The sequence below is a fragment of the Phocoena sinus genome, chromosome 4 (assembly GCF_008692025.1).
Source record: "Phocoena sinus isolate mPhoSin1 chromosome 4, mPhoSin1.pri, whole genome shotgun sequence".
NCBI classification, from domain to species: domain Eukaryota; kingdom Metazoa; phylum Chordata; class Mammalia; order Artiodactyla; family Phocoenidae; genus Phocoena; species Phocoena sinus.
Window position 1 is genome coordinate 160617 of NC_045766.1, and position 20006 is coordinate 180622.

A 20006-nucleotide genomic window follows, 5' to 3' on the forward strand; every position below is an offset into this window, starting at 1 on the left:
AGCTCTTCTCTTCTTTAATTGAGTTTTAGCTTTGTAGCAGACACCGTCAGCACCCCTCCCCCCAGTTCTTGTTTCTCACCCCCTTACCTTCCAACTGCCGGCGTTTACTTTGCCTGACATCTCTCCCTGACCCAAAACTCCCTTTGCACACCTGCCAGATGATCGGACATTTGCGGAATTCACCATTCCCCCACTCCTCAGCCGCTCTCCCCCAATGATGGAGGGGTAAGTATACATATTGTGGTTCCCTGGTACCCCTCAGCTGAGAAAACTCTGAAGCATGTGTCCTACACTGGCTCTCAGAACTCCTCAGCTGTGTGAGCTCCAGTTGCCCTCAGGGGTAACTTGATTGACGCTGCACCTTTGACTGGCTCCTTTTCCCACCTAGCTCCCTTTCCCAGTTCCCTGCACGTATTTGTTGGCATTGTCTTCCAGAAAAACTACTTTCACACGAATCCATGTCTTGGGGGCCATGAATCATGTGACTGGGGGAACCCCAACTAAAATAGGCTTTCATCAACCCCCGATTCAACCTATCTGAAAGTTAAAAGAAACGTGTTTACCAGAAAAAAGTAACAGAAGAGATAGGTGCGAAGAGGAAGGGGTAGAAATTCTGATAAAACACGGTTCTCATTAGCAATGGCCCAGAAAATAGATCACATGCCCGTTGCCAGGGTCGGAGTATGACAAAGGAAATATGGTCTGTAGAATCTCTGGGAAGAGATCCAGTCCAGAACACTGGCCTCTGTAGTGGACACGTTTGCAGTTCCTAACCAGCCCGGTAACCTCCTAGTGTGAGTATTAGCAAGAGGGTCCTTTGGGTTCCAACTTCTCATGATTCATATGGTCCATCACTTTTATGGAAGAATATGGTGCTAGAAAGGCCAATTTTCTGTGAATCCAATCACCTGAGGAACTCCTGAAGGAAGACCCAACATGAGTGCCCCCACCTAAGCTACTGAGAAAACATTTATTTTTTCCTCCGAGGAATTCTGGGTGGCATTGTCCTGGAAGATGCACAGCTGTCAGTTTCCTCAACCCCATGGAAGAGTCCCATGGACTGAGGCTTATCCTGTCATCTCTCTCCTTTCATTGGTTGAAGAGCAAGTAATGTATTTTTGTTTCAACAGAAACTCAGAATTGTCTTTTGAATTTGTGAGGTCAATTTCAAATAACCATTCAAGCTCTGGAAAAGAAGGTCAAGTTCATCATCATGCTTTGATCATAGTTCTTCTGTCTGTTATCCTTTGCTTTTTGGAAGACAGGTTATGTTGAATGTGTAAAACAATTGGAGGCAAGTTGGAAACTTTGCAAACACTTATGACTTACACTGAACTTCAAGAGGTGGAGGGAGAGAAAGGTTTGGAAAGGTAAAGACAGATTGGGTGGGTACTGGGAAGTAGGAATGAATACTATTGATAGGTGGGCTGAAGCCCTTGAAGAGGGCTTTGTGCCACAGTGATGGATGTGAACATTATCGTGGGGATTCCAATGAATATTTCTGAGCATGGGAGTGATACAGTCGACGTGATGAATGGAGTCCCTACAAAGGTTTTCTTTTACTGCCACAATTTCCTTGTCATTCAGAGACGTCATGCAGGATAGATTAGGTGACACATGTGAGATTCGATTTGACCTTTTTTTTTAGGTCAAAGCAGTCGACTGTTGGCAATTTCATGGGGTTTCGCCTAATATATTCCAAGCAAAGTAACTAGAAGTAGCTTGAAACTTCTGGTTTGGGAGTGGAATCTCTAATGTGTTCTTCATCCTGTCCACTGGCAGCTGCTGTGTTCTGCCACTGGAAGATGGGCAACACCCAGGGGAGGACCCCCAAGGACTCTTCCTTCCTTGACCCCTGCCAGGTGGAGTCACTTGCAGGCCAGCATTAGAGAAGCCCTGCTGATCTCCGTCTTCTTCCAAAGCCAGCTTCTCAGGGGGAGGAAGTGTTAGCATGTGGTGCTCACACCTTCAACTTCCCAGGACTGAGGAGAGCCACTGGCTTCTTCAAAGGACCGTTGTTAACCTGCAGTCTCCCAGAGAGGCGACCATAGATCACGTGACCAGATGGCCTGTAGCGAGCCCCCGTGAGAAGGGGAACGGCCGGATCTGTCAAACTTTTTATTGGAGTGGAGATGAGGATAGTGGGAAGGAGGGAAAGAGGGAGAAAGACTGAGGGAGGGAGAGAGAGGGGAGACATTGAGAAAGAACTAGAATGAGAAGTTTGGAAACAGAAGACTAGTTCGCTAACTGTGGACCTCCATGCTAATCTCCCATGAGAAAATTAAAGCAGTTGAACTGTCCAAATCCCAAACAAGAAATGTCATGTGTAAAAAGATCGATTGATTTATGTTCTGTGGCTTTACGTATATAAAAAAGTTCTAAAAATGTGTAAAACCTATTAATTGTGTTGAAAAGAATAAAATTCTATTTGATCAATGTTTGAACAATGATTTAGAAAGATCATTATATTGATACTTCTGGATTACAGTTTTGGCTGTCTTTCTAGCCAGATGTATAGCTATGTGCCCATTTCTTTTTAATTTAATTTTTTAAATTCCTGGCCTCGATTATTTTCCTTCTGCCTGGTCATATAGGTTAGTTGTTGAAGGCAGGTGGGGTTTGGGAAGAAGCTGGATGGCAGTACTTTGGCCTCACACTCCATCTCACTTGGACCATGGCAGTGCTGGAACCCTTTGTCTCATTTTTATTGTCTATCTCTCAATTTGGCGAATCTGGAGCCCTTTTGACAAGGCCGTTCTCTGTTCTGTCCATAGCTCACCTAGCAGAGACTTCCAGATGCTCCATGTTTCCAGGAACCTCTATCAAATTGCTTACTTAAGGGACTTCCCTGGCGGTCCAGTGGTTAAGAATCCCCGATTCCACTGCAGGGGGCACGGTTTGATCACTGGTCAGGGAACTAAGATCCCGCAAGAAAAAAAAGAAAAATTGCTTACTGAAGATTCTATGAGCCATCATTTCTCCCTCCTTCAGTTACATGTTATCACCGATGGTAAAAAACCAGAAAACAAGCATGGCTGCTAATAAACGTCCATTTCCTTCTCCCAGAGCATCTTTGTGGATATGGCCTGATTCAGTATTTGAATGTAATGGCCTGAAGATAAGACTTCAAGCAAAAATAAATGAGATTGATGGAAATACATTGCACAAAATCCAAGGCATCTGGTAGATTTCTCTTTCCCGTTTTTCCACTTGGGGAGAAAGATGAGTTTCTCCTGCTTTCTCTGAGTGCAGCAGAGGGAAGTTTGTGGTTTTGGTTGAGAAAACACTCTTATTATCCACCCCTATTTTTAAAATTTTTAGACATCTAACTTATGGACTTGAGTTTATAATTTAGGCCTGTAACCTTTAGAAGAAAATGATCCCTTTTGGAATTTCTCATGCATGATTTCAGCCCAGAGGAAAAAATTATGGGGGAAGTGTTTGGCAAAATCTGCCTTATCATCAGAGTCACAGCTATTCCAAGAGAAAAGAGTGATGTTTTATCTGTAATATCCTGGTGGGCTCCCTAGAATCCCACGCCCTGAAGTCATAAAGGATTCATAGTATATGCATAACAGAAATTCTGAGTTCCAAATACTTAACATCCATTCAGCAGTATACAATACTTGATGTCTCTTCTCTGTTTAGAGGGCATATTTGGACTCCGTGGTGGGGTTCAGAGGCACTCATGTGAGAAGATCCAGATCACCCTGTGGAACAAGCTAGAGTAGCTGTAGTAGATGATAGTGGTCCCCTTTATAGAGGGGGTACACCTATCCCCCAGCGGCTCGGAGCTTGCCTCCTAAGGGCTGAAAGCTGCGTCCTTCTCCAGAGACTTGCTCTCCACTGTGGGACTTTTATTTCCAGGAGATGTCTGAGAGGTTATACCCTCTTCCCCAGGGGTAGCCACAGATGATGACTAAATGAGGTACAAACACCTGATCCCATCGCCTCAAGGTGAGCCGGCTCAGTGGTGCTGGTCATCCTGTAGCTCTCCTTACTCGACCTCACGTGAGATCACACTTGCTCAGCTCCTTCTCTGGTCCTCTTCTGCTTTTCTCACTTCCCTCAGGTTGGTTTTCTCATGGCACCACTAAATCACTCGCACAAGAATCCTTAGGTTAGGTTCTGCTTCTAGGGAATCTGATCTAAGACAGTAGTATTTATTTAGTTGATTAATTTTGGCTTTGTCCTTATTACAAAAATAATGCATGTTCATGTTGAAAATAAGAAATTTTATAGGGTGAAAAGGACAAGATCTAATAAAAGAACAAAATAAATAACTCTAGACTCAAAGGGTGACCAGTGTTGACTTTGGCAAATATCCTTTCATTCAGCAATATTCATGAAGTAACTATGACGTTGATGGCCCTCAATGGGTAATATCTCCCAAATCCATGCCCTTGTTTACTTCTCTCCTATATTATCTCTTGCATTGATCGTGTGATTGGCTTTTGTCGAGGGAATCTCAGCAAACATGATGGAAGCAGAGGCTTGGCAAGAGCTTGCATACTGGGGCTTGTATGGACTATATTTTCTTTTTCTCTGTATTCTTGATGCGCTGGCCTTTGGGGCCTTGGTCCTGGAGACACTGACCTTCCCAGGCTCTCTGATTCCTAAGAGATTGTAAATGACTTCCCTGTGAGAACAACTTTGATGTATAAACCAACCAATCCAGAGCCCACACCTCCAACCAGCTCCTTTATCTGACTCTCACACACCAAGCCAATGTGCCTCCGACCCTTGGTTCTCGGGATCTTGGGTATACACGTCTTTCTTCATGACAGTCATTTCTGTGTCTGAGTGTCCTGCCATACCTGATTACGACAAATCCTGGGTACCTTTTTAGGACAGGGCTTATTTTCTTAGAACACTTTTTCTTTAAAGCCGGTCACCGTGCACAAAGAGATTCAGGTAACACTAGGGAGTGAGGAGTGAGACTGGAGTGTGAGATTCCAGCTGCGAGGTTCTGGCACCAGCCAAGCACCCAGCTGAATGCAGCTGCGTGACTCAACTCGGCTATCCCCCACAGGGCGGAGCAGCACGTCAGAGCCTGGCCAACCCACAGAAACGTGTCGTAAACCGCTGGGTTTGGAGCAATTTTGTAGGCAGCAGCAGATTGCTGAAACGGTGCAGTGCGGGCAGGACCTTGTGGCCCTGGGTCTTTCATCTGACCTGTAAGTATACCTCCCTCCCCACCCTGCCTCGTGACCCCAGGGAAGGAAATCAGCTACTGTTATCGATGGAATCCTATGGCATTCATTAGGCTGTGTTTACTAGTGCATCTGCCTTGGTAGTTTACTTTCATTGACTCTCCTCATTCTATGCAATGAGATCAATAACTTACTCAGGCCTGGCTTTCCTTCCTCTTCTCTGTATGTGTGCCTACGTAGAGTCCCTGCTTTGGGCTGTGGTGGGGGAGACAGAAGCACCATATAGATCCCCCCTTCACCTTTAACTAAGAAATCTCACGGACCTCTCAGGCACTGACCCAGCTAATAAGCTGGTACTCTGTTTACTATTTGGATGTGTTCCCTGCATTTCTCTTCTTTGAGAAAACTGAAAGAAACAGGGAGATGTGGCAGGGCAAAAGCCAGACATTCTTGTGTTCCCTGGCCCAATTAATACCATCAAAACCCTATCTCCCTTTTCACCTTTAACACTTTGCTTTTACCAAAAATATAGTCATCATTTTTGTAAACTCCTTTTTAACCAAAATATGCTACAAGTATGTCTTTGAAACAATAATTTAAAAAAAACCTTCAATGTAATTTTCAATAGCAAAATGGCATTCTTTTATATGGATATACAATATTTTGCTTAACTGATACTGTGTAAAGTTTTTAGGTTCTGCTTTTTCACTATCATAAAAAGTACGGTGCTGAATGTTCTTGAAGTCGAACGCTTGTGCACATCCGTTATCTTCTTAGAATACATTCGTAGAGTGGAATTTTGGAACTAAGGGGTATGTGAATTTTTAAAGCTTTTGATACATTTTGCCAAATCTTCCTCCCCCACACAGAAGACTTATACCACTTTGCACTGTCAGCAGGGTATGAACATGACTATTGTCTTTGATCCTCACCAATTTTATCAATTTTATAAGAAGGATGCTCTCCCAATGTCTTCATTTCCATTTCTTTGATTACAAATGAGGCTTAATAATTTTCATACGTACATTGGTGATTTTGCTTCTTACTCTGCAACTTGATTATTCATAAAATATTTATAAAAAAGTTCAAAGTCCTACAAATCATCACGGATCCAGAAAACATCTAATTAGCTGCCAGTTTTGTGAATTATGGGAGAAATTAATGGACAATTTTCATCTCTCCCGGTTGAAAGGAGAAAATAAGGGTTCCAGTGCATTTGTTGAACACATTTGGCTACCTGCTGGGAATCCAATGCAAACAAGCCACACACAGGTTCAGCTCTCACATCCTCTGTCATCTCAACAAGGGAAGACAATGATGTTATTCTTTTCAATTCAGTTTTTTTTTTTTTTTTAGTCAATTCAGTTTTGATGTAAGACATGATCAGGGTTTAACAGATGGTTTTCTAATTACTTGGAGAAGTATCAGACCTGGAAAAATGCTGAATAAAAGTGTGGATATGGTCCCGAAATTTCCACGAGAACATTCAGAACACTTGGGATGTGCTTTTCATAACCTGCTGCACCTGGAGTCCCTTGACTCAATCCTTGGGTCCCAGTGTGGAGAGATGTCTCCAAGGGGATGTGCGGGGTGTGCGGTAGGTCCTAAAACTCATTTTTCCTTCCAAGATCGCCCCACAACAGGAGTGACAAGAGGCTATCTCAGGCACAGTTTCCCAGTGATTTTCTTCTTTCTTTCCTCCTTTTATTCTCTCACTCCTTAGCTTTCTTTCTTTTCTTTTCTTTTTTTCTAGCTTATTTTTTTAATTTAATTTTTATTTTATGTTGGAGTATAGTTGATTTGCAATGTTTCAGGTGTACAGCAAAGTGATTCGGTTATACATATACATCTATCCATTCTCTTTCAGATTCTTTTCTCATATAGGTTATTACAGAGTATTGAATAGAGTTCCCTGTGCTCTACAGTAGGTCCTATTTGGTTATCAGTTTTATATATAGTAGTATGTGTATGTTAATCCCAAACTCATAATTTATCCCTCCCCCGACCTTTCCCCTTCCGTAACCATAAGTTTGTTTTCTAAGCCTTCAAGACAGCTCTGTTTTCAGCCTTTCATCTGCAGAGTGAACCAGAGAAGATCCCCGAAGGCCTCCAGTAATGTTCTGTTTTCGGTGAGCAAGAGCTAGCTGTACATCGGAACATGGTTCTCATGTTTCAGTTGTTTCTAATTTTGATCATAAAGCTTGCAGTGATCATGGAGACTGAACAAAGGAAGCTTTCATTCAGATTTTCCCTCAGATCAACACCTTGGTGCTGAAAGTAGTTATGCTTGAGATAAAGCATTTTAAAAATAAGTCTTTCATTCTTCTCTCTTATTCTTTTTCGTGTCCAAGAAAAAACAAATGCAACACGGGGATCAATCTGGGATGAATTACTCTGAAGGTATCACAAAAGGACCTTTTGTGGGAGGGTGTGCTTGATGTTTGTGACATGTATTTTAGATTTTCTGAACAGCTCCAAGACCTCTGAAGTTGATGATTCCTTATGGCTCTCGTATCAAGGATTTATCTAAGCATCTTTGTTTTAGCTCATGCCAAATTTCTGGTAATGAATTTGTTAAGTTCTTACTTTCATTTTTCAATATAATTTAGTATTTCCTTTACTTATCCTCTAAATCTTCTTTTGTTTCTCTCTTATTTTCTGTTTCATGGAAGGGAAGTTGCCTCTTATTTTACTGACCTGTCTCTCTTTTGAAAAGCAGTCCACTCCTTGACAAATAAATTTGAGTTCTGGGGATTGTTGGGTAACTTTCTTGACAGTTCTTTTCAGCCAAAGGGAAAGTCTTTCTGGGGCCCAGCTTTACAGTTTTTTCACACTGAGTGTGAAACCCTGAAAAGCAAACTTTGGAACTTAATTTTTTTTTACAGCTCTGTTGAGCAAAGGGGTTGTATTTCGGCCGTGGTCCTCCTGGGTGATGCGGCACAAGTACAAGATATATTTTAAGACTTTGAAGGCTGTCAAGCAGCCTCCTGTCCTGTGACTTCAAAAGAATGGCATCTAGTCTCTGGAAGTAGTTCAGAACCGTGCCTGAGAAAGATTCGCTTTAAGAGTGAAAAACGAAGAATGTATTAGGGACAAGTTAGAGAGTGGGCAAAAAAGTCATGTTTTTGTTCTTTAACCCAGAGAAGCTACTACAAATGCATTGTTAATCACTGTGATGTCCATCCTCTTGGCATTGGCCCTCTTGCTGCTGAAGCAAGAAGCAATGAAGATAGGGAAGAGGGAGAGGAAGACACTGCCTCCCCTAAGGCTGGGGTACCACTACCACATTCTTCTCTCGACCCCACATTTTCATATGTGCCTAGTAAACCTTTCAGGCTTTCTAATCACCTAGGAAGGATCGTAATAGGTGCTGAAAATAAACAAATGTTCCCTAATGCAATCAAGTCAAAAGCAACAACCACCACCATTACCATTTTTGAGTCATCACTATGTGTTAAGTCCTGTGTTTAATTAAACCCATTATATTCATTGACTCATATAATAAACCCACTCTGAAATACGAGAAGAGCAAACAGTTAACTTTTTTTGTTTTATTAAGAAATAATTGACAGACGTCACTGTATAAGTTTAAGAAATACTGCATGATGGTTTGATTTACGTATACTGTGAAATGATTATCAAAATAGGTTCAGTTAACATCCATCTTCTCATATAGATACAATTTGTGTGTGTGTGTGTGTGTGTGGTACACGGGCCTCTCATTGCTGTGGCCTCTCCCGCTGCGGGGCACAGGCTCCGGACGCGCAGGCCCAGTGGCCACGGCTCACGGGCCCAGCCACTCAGTGGCAGGTGGGATCTTCCCGGACCGGGGCACAAACCCGTGTCCCCTGCATCGGCAGGCGGACTTTCAAGCACTGTGCCACCAGGGAAGCCCTCATGTAGATACAATTTTTTAAAAAAAGTAGGGGGGAGACCTTCAAAATGGTGGAGGAGTAAGATGTGGAAATCACCTTCCTCCCCACAAATATATCAGAAATACATCTACATGTGGAACAACTCCTACAGAACACCTACTGAATGCTGGGAGAAGACCTCAGACTTCCCAAAACGCAAGAAACTCTCCACGTACCTGGGTAGGGCCGAAGAAAAAAGAAAAAACAGAGACAAAAGAATAGGGACAGGACCTGCCCCTGTGGGAGGGAACTGTGAAGGAGGAAAAGTTTCCACACACTAGGAAGCCCCTTCACTGGCAGAGACGGGGTGGGGGTGGGGTGATGGGGTGGTAGCTTCGGAGCCGCGGAGGATAGCGCAGCAACAGGGGTGCGGAGGGCAAAGCGGAGAGATTCCCGCACAGAGTATCGGTGCTGACCGGCACTCACAAACCTGCGAGGCTTGTCTGCTCACCCGCCGGGTCGGGCGGGGGCTGGGAGCTGAGGCTCGGGCTTCTGTTGGATTGCAGGGAGAGGACTGGGGTTGGCTGTGTGAACACAGCCTGAAGGGGTCTAGTGCGCTACAGCTAGCCGGGAGGGAGTCCGGGAAAAGGTCTGGAGCTGCCGAAGAGGCAAGAGACCATAGTTTCGGGGTGCTTGAGGAGAGGGGATTCAGAACACCGCCTAAACAAGCTCCAGAGACGGGCATGAGACGCTAAGGCTGCTGCTGCAGACACCAAGAAGACTGTATGCAAGCACAGGTGTCACACTTCCCCTCCTGGGAGCCTGTGCAGCCCGCCACTGCCAGGGTCCCATGATTCAGGGACAACTTCCCCAGGAAAATACACGGCGCGCCTCAGGCTGGTGCAATGTCATGTCGGCCTCTGCCCCTGCAGCCTCGCCCCGCATTCCGTGCCCCTCCCTCCCCCCTGGCCTGAGAGAGCCTGAGCCCCCTAATCACCTGCTCCTTTAACCCTGTCCTGTCTGAGAGAAGAACAGACGCCCTCAGGTGATCTGCATACAGAGGCAGGTCCAAATCCAAAGCTGAACCCCAGGAGCTGTGCGAACAAAGAAGAGGAAGGGAAATCTCTCCCAGCAGCCTCAGGAGCAGCGGATTAAATCCCCACAATGAACTTTGATGTACCCTGTGTCTGTGGAATGCCTGAATAGACAACGAATCATCCCAAAATCGAGGCAGTGGATTTTGGGAGCAACTGTAGACTTGGGGTTTGCTGTATGCGACTGACTTGTTTCTGGTTTTATGTTTATCTTAGTTTAGTATTTAGAGTTTATTATCATTGGTAAATTTGTTTATTGATTTGGTTGCTCTCTTCCTTTTTTTAAATATATATATATATATTTCCTTTTTCTCTTTTTGTGAGTGTTTATGTGTATGCTTCTTTGTGTGATTTTGTCTGTATAGCTTTGCTTTTACCATGTATCCTAGGGTTCTGTCTATTTATTTATTTTTTTAGTATAGTTTTTAGCACTTGTTATCATTGGTGGATTTGTTTTTTGGTTTGGTTGCTCTCCTTTCTTTCTTTTTTTAATTACTTTTTAGTGTTTTTTATTTTTAATACTTAAATTTTTTTTATTTTAATAAAAAATTTTATTTTTTATTTCAATCCATCTATAGATGGATTTTGGTAGGATTGACATTTTAACAATATCATCTGCAAGTATTTTCTCCCATTCAGTAGGTTGTCTTTTCATTTTGTCAATGGTTTTCTTCACTGTGCAAAAGCTTTTAGAGTTTAAGTCCCATTTATTTATTTTTGCTTTTATTTCCTTAACTTTAGGAGACAGGTCCAAAATAATATTGCTACAATTTATAGATTACATACATACATGTATGTATGACAGTATTAACATTTTAACAAAGACCCCATCTCCAATTCTATCACACTGGGGATTGGATGTCAGCTTAAGAATTATGGGGTTGGGAGTCAGACATTCAGTCATATCAGAGACCCTCTCACAGCACGACAGTTTGCTTTTTCAGAGCGCACAGGAAAATCTCACTGTCCCATCTGCTATATGTGATGTGACCTAATCATGAGAGAGATTATCTCATCACCTTTGCCATATTCTCTTGGCCAGAAGCAAGACACAGTTTCCACCTGACACAAAGTGGGTTGATAAAAGGGTATAAACCATTGAGAGTCACCTTAGAATTCTTCCTTCCGCAGGGGAGAAAGTTCAGAGATGACAGAAAGTTCAGAGGTGATGTAAAAACCTGAAAGTGACAAAATGTCAATATAGTATAAACTCAGGAATAATGCGGCCTCATAGGTCTCAGCCCTGGCTGAAATAGAATCACCTGAGGAACTTTCAACGCATAGTTCCAGCCCTGGAGAGTCTGATTTAATTAGTCTAGAGTAATGCCTGAGCATGGCATTTAAAAAAATATTCCCAAGTGATTCATATATGTTCAGTGTTTGAGAAATACTGATCTAGTGCAACTGCTTTATTTCATAGATGAGGGACCTGAATCCCAGGAAGATCATGTCTTCTTGAAGCACAAGTATTCAGTTAGTGACAGAGGCACGGTTAGACCCAGGTCTCCTAGCAATGGTCAGGCTTTCCTAGCACTGAACAAATAAATGTTACCTTGTGGAGGTATGTCTATCTTGTCATGTGAGGCTTTTAAGGCAAAAAGTCCTGTAGGTAGATTTGACCAAAGCCAGATCAAATTCTCTCTGTTCTATAGCCAACTTCTTTGTACCAATATGGATTTCCCAGCTTCAAGAGTGAAAACATAAATAAAACTTACTTAGTTTAGGAAAGTTGGTGTAAAACAATTCCTGTTTGGAGAAATGTATTTTCGATTGTGGAAAATTATTTGATCCTTATGTGTGATGTTATTACTTTTCTGACATGGATGAAATGAGTACCTAGGCTGTGTCATTTTGAAAGGTGGGTGAGCTCTTTTGGCAAGATATCTGAAAGGGCAAACTATGCCACCTCATGGACCGATGGGTCCTGAGATAGTGTTTAGTGGTAAGCCCTTTTCCTGGGTTTGGTTATCCTTTTCTTAAATGAGTTCTTTACTCTAACTTGCCATTTACTCAATGAATGGTACTGTAAACCCTTGTCATTCAGCTCTAATATTCTCTGAGCTTTGGGATTAAAGTCCCAGTCAGTAGAGGAAGGAATAGACGCTTACAGAACCAGGAACCTGCCATATTCCTCTTTTCCTCACCTGGTTTTGTAACCAAGCAGGACCCTAGGAGGCCTTCCCAGAATAGACCCCCACCCATGTCCTTCTCCTGACTTTTGTCTGTAGAAAAACTTTAGTCAAAGAATAAATTTAATCAGAGAAGTGAAAAACTGCAGAAAGGAAAAGAGTCAGGCAAGTCCAAATAATGATACTTTAGCTATTAAACAGAGTCAAGGACTTTTCGTTCTTCCTCCAGGACTATAGAGAATATTCTGAGCCGTGTCCTTTGAGCCGTTTTGCGGTACTGAAAACCCCACCAGGTGGAGGAAGTTAACTGCTGCCCACAGGCATGTAGACCCCAGAGCGGTTGGAACCAGAAGGCTGACGATGCCGACTCCCCATTACCTCACCACCAACCAATCAGAGGAATGTCCATGAGCTGACCACGCCCTGCTCCTTGAACATTATAAGACTCCTCACGACCCCCTCCAGGGCGGGGCGCACAGTCTTGAGGGCATGAGCCCACTGTGGCCCCCTTTCCCTGGCAAAGCAATTAAGCCATTTCTTTCTACTTCACCCAAAACTCTGTTTCTGAGATTTAATCCAGCACCAGTGTACAGAGGCTGAATTTCGGCAACAGTTTCAGCAACTTACATCTCCATTTTGAAGGAACAGTAGGGTCACCAAAGCCCTGGACACAGACCCTCCTGGCTCCCAGACTTGTCAGGAATTATCTGTCACTTTACTTGGCCAGGAAAGTCTTACTGTGTTGTATCAGTCAAGGTTAATGTGAACCACTGGGAATCTGTCATTAGCTTCAGATTCTTTCCAGCCAGTGAGGGAGAAGGGTGTAGGCTGGCCTCTGTTTCCTCACTGGACTAGCCTAGTGCTAAAGGTGAGGACCTAGACCGAATGTTCCCACAAGGCTTTCCAGATGGTGACAGTGAGGACTGGATGCCTATCCAAAATTTCCCATTGAAAACACCAAGGATGTGATCATGCATTTAAGATGAATATAAGATACTGTGTTTAATATAGAATAAGGAAGAGTATTCTTTAGTCTCACAAGGAATTTTTATTGAAAACTCCTCTAGCAAAGCTGAAACATGTCTGCAATTTCTGTAGAGAACGAAATATACAATTAAATAGCATGTAATATGATAATCACCATGGAAAGATGGTGTGAGTCTCTGGGAGCCAAAGATCAATAGAAATTACTGCTCCTGCCATTTATTAAAAAAAACTTTTTTTTTAAGTAGCAATTTGCTTTCCTCTTCATTGAGAGAAATTGTTACAAGTTACTGAGAAATGCAGCCCTTATTCTAACGCCAGTCAGCAGCTGCCTGAGTCTGAGAAGAAACTAGTTCACAAAACCAGCTCTCTGGCCTGATAAAAGGCACTAGATGTTGAAGGCTGTCTTTAAGAAGATTGGGCTACTGTACAAACGCCACCATCTTTCTTCCTGTCTATTTTGTAACCAGCATTGCCCTAGATGTCTCACTGTTTCATGGATTATGCCAAAGCAGAATACTTGGGGGAGGATCATTTACCATTTTCTTGCCTTTAGGTTGCTTCATACAAATTCTCCAAGGTAGAAGAAAATGATTCAGATTTGAGGACCTGTAAGAAGGAAAATTTGGAACCTTCTGACATTTACTGATAGGTTAATAATATACCAACCATAAAAACTACATAATACATCTAGTATAATGTTTATCAAACAGTAAGTACTTGATAAATTGTGGTGGTTGTTGATTTTCTGTATCTTTCAGATTTTGTGTTGTTTTACCTATTTTTTCTCATTTCACCCTCATACCCAACTTACCAGATGAGTATCATTATCCTAACTTTATCAGGAATGAGGGTAAGGATAGGGAAGTACAATTAACATGTCCAAAGTCACCTAGTTAGTGAGCACAAGTGGCCAGATTTGCATTCCTGTCTATATGATTCTGTAGACATTCTTGGCCATTCTATATTACTTTTTCTTTTTCTTATTTTTTTTTTTTTGGCCTTTCTGAAGCTATTTCAATTACTAGCCTCTTCCATCATTCTGTCTAATATCAATAATACAAGGTGGTTCTTTTATTAGCTTTTTCATTCGAACCTAGTCTAACTTCTATCTATCACCCCCCTCATGTCTCTGTGAAGCCATTAGTCACTGTTTTGGACAGATCTTTGGGGTTCTGTGACTTTGAACCCGAAGATCAAGTTTCTATCTCTTGGCCAAGAGGTCCCTCAAATGGGAGTATGAGGCTTTTCCTTTCATGGCCTTTGATCCTGTCAAGAATCCCTGTCTCATGCAACACCGGGGTCCTGTGATTTTCTGACTTCCATTCACAGTGCTGTGGCAGTTTTAAGTAGAGGACTGAGTGAAAGAAAGTTAGGTGAAATAGCTTTTTTAGATTTCTTCCAACCTCTACCTTGGAGACACAGAAGGATCCTTTACCAATATCATGGGTGGTTAACATCCTGGAAGGACTGTACATCCATGACTGTCCCATATCTATGTTATTTGTGGAGGGTGTGGACTCCTTCCTAGGTAACCTCGATCCCCTTTCCTCTCTGGGCCCTATTGTTGCTAAGGTAACTTTAACCCTATTCTTTTTCCTCCTTCTCCTGTTCCTCACATGGCTGGCATTGGCTTTTCCTTTTTCCTATCTTACTCCTGTTTCTAACTTTTTAATGGTGTTTCTAGATCCATTCATCTTTTACTCATTACTTAAACAAATATTAATTGAAAAGATCTTACTTGCCACATACAAAGTCAGTTGTGGAGGGAATTAAGATAAATGCCATGGTTCTAGACCTCAAGAGTTCACTGTCTAATGACAGAGGGTAGTGTGAAAAAATGCTATAGAAACACAGAGAAAAGGAAACCTTGGGGCAGAGAGAGATGAGTCAGCGAAGGCTCTAGGAAGAGGCAATGTCAGAGCTGATGCTCTGAGCAATGAGAACCAAGTGTTTCTGAGTTTTATTGATCCAAAGGGATCCTCACTTATTCTTCCCCTTCTTTTTTCACAGGATTTGGAAAGAAAATCCAATCCATGTCCAATGGAAGGTACTTAGAGGCTACCCTGGAAGATGACTCAGCTAGTCATCAATACACTTATAGGACAAGGGGGATAGTTAACACACTGTGTAAAAACCCAAAGTGTAGCAAGCCCGAGTTTGCATCCATAGTGCAGTGTCACTAGCAATTGAGAACTTAGATGCATACAAAAAACACTCTTCTCCCTATATATTAGGTAGTATAAGAAAAGTAGCTTTGGATTGGGAACCAAGAGAGTTGAGTCCTATACCTGCTTTTATCTCTAACTAGCTCAGTCTTTAGACAAAACATGTAATTTATCTGGCCTGCTATTTCTTGGCTAAACAGGTGAAGAAACGCCTAAGATTCCCAATAATTGTTACAGTGTATTATTTTATAATTTAATTCAATGATATGAAATGAGGAGCACAGGAATCATTGTGTGGAAATGTTTGAGAAGTGGGGTAAATAAGAGTTTCTTTCCAGAACATTGAGCTGCAGTATTTACTTTGAACTCCAAATTACCATCAAATATAAAAAGATATAAATATAGAGTCTTAGGATCCCAAGAAGAAATATAGACAGTGACAAGAGCATATAACTGTATTATAAGTGGATGAAACAATCACACTGAAAAGCGTTGGGGGAAAAGGTGCAGACCTAAACATCTGTGGAAATGAGTTGAGTTTGTAAAGCTAAAGGCAAAAGGAATTGCACATATGACCTGTAGCCTAGTTGACAAAATTGTTTCCCATGGGGGTACAGGTTAACAATTCTGATACTGCAATGTATACTAGAATGGAAGAATTAATTAAATGGATAGTAGATCACGGGAGCCAAGTTTTCTCACTGTTGGAGTGGTAGGTTCCAGATAAGCAAGGAAAGGATGCCAGAATGAGACACAAAGCAATGGCTTAGAGCTGGGGACACCAGTAAGAACTCATGTTTAGTGTCATATAGATACAGATGTTTACATATAGAAATAGTCATAGTTTTGTGTATATATATGAGTTAGTGTAAACATGTATCGTTTTGCTCTGTTAGCTGAGAGGGCCTAAAATAAATGACACTCCAACAGCAATGAACACACCTAGAACCCAGATCTTGGTTTCTAATACCATTCTCCAATTTTAAAAAAAGGCAGAGCTGCTTGGGAAAATGACCAATTCTATAAATGGAAGAGGAAATATACAAGATGAACCTTGATCATCTTGTAGTACCGGAAAGTAAGAAAGTACTCAAAAAAGAAAAGAAAGAAAACAAGGGAAAAAAAAGAGTTTTATGGTACCCAGCCTTACATTTAGGTCTTTAATCCATTTTCAGTTTATTTTTGTGTATGGTGTTAGGGAGTGTTCTAATTTCCTTTCTTACATGCAGCTGGCGGGGGAGGGATAAATTGGGAGATTGGGATTGACATATACACACCACTATATATAAAATAGATAATCAACAAGGACCTACTGTATAGCACAAGGAACTCTGCTCAATACTCTGTAATGACCTATATCAGAAAGTAATTTTAAAAGAATGGACATATGTGTATGTATAAATGATTCGCTTTGCTGTACAGTAGAAAGTAACACAACATTTTTTTTTTTTTTTTTTTTTTTTTTTTTTTATGCGTTACGCGGGCCTCTCACTGTTGTGGCCTCTCCCGTTGCGGAGGACAGGCTCCGGACGCGCAGGCTCAGCGGCCATGGCTCACGGGCCCAGCCGCTCCGCGGCATGTGGGATCCTCCCAGACCGGGGCACGAACCCGTGTCCCCTGCATCGGCAGGCGGACTCTCAACCACTGCGCCACCAGGGAAGCCCAACACAACATTTTAAATCAACTGTACTCCAATAATTTTTTTTAAGTAAAAAATAAAAAGGACCTCCCTCCCCCCACCCCTCCCCGCATACACACGGTGATGGGGGTATGCCACAGTGAAATAGGAGCCAGCTCAAAGAGTTCCCAATGGCCAAAACAATTTGAGCACTCAATCAGTCAATTAATCAATATTAGATTTTAACTCAAAGTATAAAGTAAATATACATGAGTCCATATTGATATAAATAAGTGACTGAATAGATTAGAAAATGGAGGAGAGTTGACAAATCTCCCACATGGAAGAATTCCAAATATTTAATGCAGATCTATATCCTCAAAGAGCTGGAGCATAAACCCTCACCCCTTAGATATAGGTTTCCCATAGTGACTTTGTTTCACAATGAGCAGCTTGGAAAGAGTGACTAAGAGTAACTTTACAGTGAAAAAACCTGAAGAACGCTACCTCAGCCAGGTGGTCAAGGCCAACATCAATGGTTATAAATCAGTTGGAGTATGTTTGCTTGATAGAATGGGATGAAAATGGCACTTTATTTCTGTGGCCTTTCTTCCTAATAACATAACCCCAGTGTAATCATGATAAAAACATAAGACAAATTCTGATAGTTCGGCATTCTACAAAATACTTGACCGCTGCTCCTCAAAACTCTCAAGATCATCTAAACAAAGTCTGAGAAGTAGTCACAGCCAAGAGGAGACTAAAGGGACATAACATCAGTGCAGTGTGGGATCCTGGAACAGAAAAAGAGCATTAGGTTTAAACAAAAACAAGGGAATTTAAATAAACTGTGAGCTTTAGTTTATAATAATGTATCACTATTTGTTCATTCTTTGCAACAAAGTGTCATACTAATGTAAGAGGCTAATCATAGGGGAAACCAATGTGAGGTAAATGAGACCACTGTGCTATCTTAATTTTTCTGTAAATCTGAACCAGTTCTTTCAGACCAACTTCTATTTTTTTTTTTAGCTGTAAGATGAATAAAGTCTGAAGATTTAACATGTAATGTGATTAATAGAGTTGCTATGCTATGTTGTATAATTAAAATTTTTAAGAGTACGTGTAAATGTTCTCATGAAATTATATATACGTATTATATATATAATATGTATGCTTATATATATTATGCATATGTAAATACAGAATTATGATGTATGCTTCAAATACATTACAGTTTTATTGGCCAATTATGTCTCAATAAAGCTGAAAAAATAACACAGTGAGAACTAAAGAGAAAAAAACAGTTCCAAGAAATAAAGTTTATTAAAAAATATATAAAAGAAAAAAAATATCTCTCATTTCTCTACTCATGGTACCATAGAGCTCTTGTGCTCGATCCCTTCCTGACACCTGACATATTTCAGGGTATAGTAAATGGACGTCCAAGACTTTGGTTTGAAGTGTACCAGGGTAGAGCAGGGTATTTTCCACCAGTTGCATAAGTGAAGTGTGCTGATGGTAGGAGGCAGAGAGAGAACACTCAGATATGAAAGCAGCCAGATTTCAGTGTTGGACCAAGATGTCTGTGGGCTTCCAGGGGCACCTGGGGCAGAGGGAACAAAGGAGCAGTCACCTTTGCAGGCAGATGGCTTTTTTGTTATTAAAATAACCACAGTCATTCTTCATTCCCATTGAAAAAGGGGCGGAGAAGAGGATGGAATGCTCCTAAATCTTTTCAAATCTTTATTAATTGAATTTCTGATGAGCACACACATTATTCATAATGAGGTTCCAAGGAGCAGCTGCAAACGCAGCTCAGTTAACATTCTGTTCCCAGGATATTTCTGAGCGTGTGTGTGTTGGGGGGTGGTTATTGGACAGTCATGGAACTGAGCACTGGCCTGTGCACCTCATCCCGGATGCAATTTGTATCAAGTAATGAGATGAATGACCATTCAGTACACGGATTAAAATAAATCTCAGCGTTTATGTTTCCTTGGTTCGCTTTTCATGTGTATCTCCATTTCTGGAATAAATTACTGTATTTTCTTCTGATAGTACTTGGAATCATAAGAAGTTGGATCCTGTGAGAAAACTGAGGCCCAAGGAAGTGCTGTGGCTTGATCAATGTTGTAAAATAGCCACACGTGGGTTATCATCTTGCTGTCCAAACTGTAGTGCAGATCATCTGCAGAGCAGGAGCAGAAACACCACCTGCCTGATAGACGTGCAGAATTTTAGGCCCCATCCCAGTACTACTGCATCAGAAACTTGCATTTTAACAAGCTACCCTGGGGATTCGTATGCACATAACGTGTAAGACGGATGTGTGCTAGTTTAGAATGTACAACTGTTTCTGTTAGATCACTGTTTTGTATAGGATCTTTTGGGCTGCAAGTAAGAACATCAAACAAAAATAACATAAATAAACCAGGTCCACCTCCTAGAGTGATGAAAATAAAAGCAAAAATAAACAAATGGGATCTAATTAAACTTAAAAGCTTTTGCACAGCAAAGGAAACCATAAACAAAAAAAAAGACAACCCTCAGACTGGCAGAAAATATTTGCAGATGAAGCAACTGACAAGGGGTTAATCTCCAAAATATACAAAACAGCTCATGCAGGTCAATATCAAATAAATAAATAACCCAATCAAAAAATGGGCAGAAGATCTAAATAGACATTTCACAAAGGAGACATACAGATGGCCAAAAAGCACATGAAAAGATGCTCAACATCACTAATTATTAGAGAAATGCATATCAAAACTACAATGAGGTATCACCTCACAGTTGTCAGAGTGGCCATCATCAAAAAACCTACAAACTATAAATGCTGGAGAGGGTATGGAGAAAAGGGGACCCTCCTATGCTATTGGTGGGAATGTAAATTGGTACAGCCACTATGGAGAACAGTATGGAGGTTCCTTAAAAACCTAAAAATAGGGCTTCCCTGGTGGTGCAGTTGTTGGGAGTCCTCCTGCTGATGCAGGGGACGTGGGT